We start from the raw sequence: 5,005 nt of genomic DNA on the forward strand, positions 1-5,005 counted from the left end.
TGATTTTAATATTTTATCGTCAATGTTTGGATGTTTTTCCTTTGTTTTTTCAAAATTGTATGTCACATATTCAAGCAATAAATTGATATACATATATATTTACGTTATATTATACCTTTGCATTAAGACAGTAAGATGGTCTAATATTGTTTTTTCAACGTATAATGCCATATTATTTTAACGACCAAAAGACTTAGTCTGCAGTGCCTGAATATGTAATTTTTAATTTTCGGATATTCGAGAAAAGTCTGTTAATGTTTACAGCGATGCTTCTTTTTGAAGAAAAATTGAGATTATAAACGGATGTATTTGTTGTTTCTATTGTCAGCCTATGATTGCTTGAAAGGGGATATAATTTATCAGTAATCAAAGTTACAGCTGCGATGTACATATCTGTTGGCATTGCTACATACCCTCCAATGAGTGTAAAAATACATTCAGTAGCAACTGAAGCTCTTGATGTTTCTCCCCATAAATAAGATACAAGATTTGTGTTAAAAAGGTACGACAGATTGACTGCATCCGTGTCATTGACAGGTGATGGTAAACCTGTTATTTTGTTGTTATTCATATCGATTGGTACATGTAGTTGAAATTGATTATTTGCAACCTCATACGCCTTTTCATAATCATAGATCGTAAAATCGAGATTGTTTTTTGCTTCACCTTTTATGCCGTAAATTAGAACATATAAAGGCAATAGACTAGGGCTAAGGTTGTCATAAGTACATTGAACATTAACATACAATCTTCTTTGAATTTAGAAGTACCATCAGGACTCAAATTCAATATACTGCGAAAATATTTGTAATCGGAATTTATTCTTATTGTGTTGTAATTGTCGATGTTCATGTTCAGTCTTTCAAATTGTATGTTGAATCTGCTGAACTCTGTGTTATGTCTACTATCTTTTTCGAAATAGACTTCAACACACACTGTATAATTGTCACTGAAATCATCACGTATCATTTTAAACTAATTGAAATCAAACCTTCCTTTGAACAGACTGGATCCGTCATTAGTTTTTTGAACTTTCATAGTAAATGCCTTCTTGTTCGTTTTATGAGGCGAGTCATTATAGGTGATTAAATTAACATCCTGAATACCGAAATCTTCTGTAAATTCTCCATCATCCATTGCATAGGCTAAGACGTTTTTACGGTTTTCGTGTGTGCTTATATGACTCTCCGCTATTTTTTGGTCTGTATTTTTATTATTTTCGGTACTTATAGTTGAAAAAGCATCATTTACTTGCTTCAAAGTTATAGCATCTTGATTATGTGTGGTGTTTCCGAGATTTATTATTCGTTGATTGTTCATGTCTAGATTGGAAGTCATTGTATTACTGCCGTCTCGTAAAACGACTTGATTTATTTGTTTGACATGTCGAGATCTCCAGTCATCTCCTGTGTACCATCTCGTAACACAACCTGATTGACATTTGGTTTGGCGACTAATGCAGTATCAATGTATCCTTTATTTACAACATCAGTCGAATTTGAACCGTTACCAACCTTTGTAATTTTATTGTCACCAAAGTCAAAATCACCAGTTACGGAAACTGTCCCATCTCTTTTCAAATAATCAGACAAATCTATGTTGTTGACATGTGTTTCAAGGTATTGCTTATTCACAACATCAGTGTTATTCACGGGATTTGCGACATTAACAATACGTTTATTTTCAATATCGATTGTTTGACCAGATTTTGCAACAAATCTGCTTCGAACCTCTTGGAGGGTCGTCAATTGATCTTCGTATGTGTTAGGTCTCGTGTTGTAAAAAGTTTTGTATTGACAATCAATAGCATAATCGGTATTTCCAGTCTTTAAAAAATTTCGTGTGAACCAATTCATATTGATGGCGTCTTTGCTGTTTGTGCGTGGATCTGCTAAATTTTCAAGAGTGTTATTTTCCATCTGCAAATTAGAAGACATTGGTTGTGTTCCGTCCAACAAAAGAACTTGTTTTTTCACAACCACATCATTGTTGTCTGTTCCTTCGGCTGTATTTGTTATTTTTTGATTTTTCATGGCAATAGGATTTTGGACTTTGATTTTGCCATCGTCGACATTTAAATCCATGTAATATGTATGCAAATGCAGGCTTGAAACAGCATCCGATTGGCCATGCCTTGCCGGCGCTATATTTTCAACACGTCTGTTATCCATATTGAGGGCTCCAGTCATTGCATTGCTTCCATCCAATTTTAATGTCTTTGAAACTTCTGAATCAACATAACTCTTGGTGGTTGCATCGTCATTCGTTTGCGGTGAAGCTACGTTTCTCAATTTTTTATTTTGAATATCATAATCACCATCATCAGTAAGTTTAAAACCGACACCAGGTAATCCTTTTACTATTTCAATAACTTTGTCATGCAATGTCGTTTCTTCGGGTAATTTGCCATTAGAGTAGCTCATATATACATGGGTTATATTGTTCCATCAAAGTTCATTGTTGTAAATTTCCGTGGCTTATCGATATATATGAAGCTGTAAGGGTCACCAGTTGCTTTTTCGTATAATTGTTTTGATACATTGTTTTCTCTGCAAATAAGCGATTTTTCGTTGTTGCTTGGAAATTCATAAATAGCAAAATGTGAGCAGTTTAATCTGATATCTTTTGGAGTTTTATAATATGATTGACTGAGATAAATAACACTGCATTTTTTATGTCTTCCCTGAATAAAAGTCAACTAATGGCTTTTGGTTTCTATCACATACAAAATCGTCAAATATTACCAATTTCTGATTTTCACTGTCAAGATCGTTTACAGGAATGATTTTATCATTGCTTGCTTCAATAACATCATAACCAGCTTCATCACTTATTGGTTTCAACTTATCCATGAGATTCTGATACTTTGACTGCTCTAAGTTTTTTGCATAAAGGTATATTTTATCAAAGTACAACAAATTGTAAATCATATGCATCAGTGTATTTGTTTTTCCCGAACCAGAAGGTCCACAAATGAGCATGCGGAAGCATCGATCAGGCATGAAATCATATATTTGTTTGAAATTGGATGTGACTTTATCGTCAGTATCATAATTTGGTATTTTCATTTCTATATTATATGGGCATATTATTTCGATGACATGGTGTTTAACATGGTGTTAAACGTTATTTTTTATATATGAATTTCTATTTTTATGTAACGTAACAATATAACAATAAATGAGTTTACTTAAGTGGAAAGAACTCGCAAAGAGTAAATCTGAATTAGGGGATAAGATCAATTATGTCCGTAATGCGATTAAAAAGCATGATATTGATCAGCAGACCAGTCAACAGGGATTTTCAAAAGTATTCAAACCAATTACAAGTAAATTAGATGATGTTATTGACAGTAATCAGGTTTCAAGGTTGCCAAGGAAAAAACGACCATTAAAGAAGGGAGAAGTTCCAGATTACGGCATTGACATAGAGGATGAAGTTCCAGATATGAATCTTGGTGAATTATTTGAACAACCTGTTTTGCCACAGCAAGAAAAACAACTGGTGCCAAAACCACCAACATATGAAGAATCTTTACAAGATCTTCTGGAAGGAAAAAAAGAGATTTATGTTGATCCTAAGCACTTTCCTGAAGAACCAGAATTACCACCAGAATATAATGATGACGATGAGATCGATTATGGAATAGATGATGAAGATATGGATAATGAGATATTAGGTGATCTTGGTCTTCAAAATTATGATTCTGTTGAAAAGGTAATGAATCAACAAGAAATGACTCAACGAAAGAACAAAAAATATCTCAATAAGATTGTCAATGATGCTAAATTTAAAAGAAATCAATTGAAAGCCTACAAAGGAAACGTTACAAAGCAATACAAAAGTGGGAATATAACGGAAGCTGATAGGCAAGAGGAAAACAAAAGAGTGGATCGCGCTATGAGAACTCTAAATGAATACATAAAACATTATCAAAATAAAATCGAAACAATAAAAGGTTCTGGTAGGAAAAAACAAAAAGGTGGTAATGTGATATTTTTCAACAAACCGAAAGAACTCATAAAAAAATTGGATTTGATCATTGGTGAGATATTGGCTGGTAATACAAGCATTGACATGCGAAATATGGGTGTTTCTATATTGGACACATTATTAAAAATGTCAACAATTAACAAATCACAATATGGTAAATTATACAAACAATATTTCAAAATTTAATGTAGCTTTATTGTATAATGCAACGAGAGAGTGCATTATAGTGTAAAAAATGAATTGGGTAACAAACCAGAAGATTTCACTACAAATTTCACCAGACCTATAATTTTAGACAACAACAAGCAATATGTCATTGGTCTGAATCGAGTTATTAACATGTCATTCACTTGGTTCAATGTTAATGCTGGATACAAAAATCAATTGATTAAATACAGCTCAGATAATGGTTCAACTTTTAAAAACATTTCACTTCCAGCCGGTGTGTGGAATTATACAGATTTCAACACATACATAAAAAATCTGACAAAAATCAGCAAAAAAACCGGTGATAAAACTGTTGATACGTATCCGATAACTCTTGTATTTAATGACACAACATTCAGGGTCACGATTATATTAGCCAATGATTACCAACTTGATTTAAGAGCGAGTAATTTTAATGACCTAATAGGTTTTGACAAAAAGATATTAGCAAGTGGAACTCATATTGGATCAAGAGTGCCAAATCTCAGTAAAGACACAGAAATTATCAATATTCATTGTGATTTAATTGACAAATCGCTTGTAGACAGCAAAGAAACAGACATCATTTATTCATTCTCAACCAGTGTACTGAAACCAAGTTACTCCCTGACCCTCGAACCACTAAGAGTTACATTTAATCCAGTTAATAAAATTACAATTTCATCAATCGGAATCCGGATAACCGATGGAAAAAAAAGATTACTGGATCTAAATGGAGCGGATACATCTTTTTCACTGATTTTGAAAAGCATAGAATAATATAACATAAAAGTATAAATGAAACCGTATGAATTCAAGAGCTTTT

The sequence above is a fragment of the Montipora capricornis genome, chromosome 4 (genome assembly GCF_036669925.1).
Source record: "Montipora capricornis isolate CH-2021 chromosome 4, ASM3666992v2, whole genome shotgun sequence".
Classification (NCBI taxonomy): Eukaryota; Metazoa; Cnidaria; class Anthozoa; order Scleractinia; family Acroporidae; genus Montipora; species Montipora capricornis.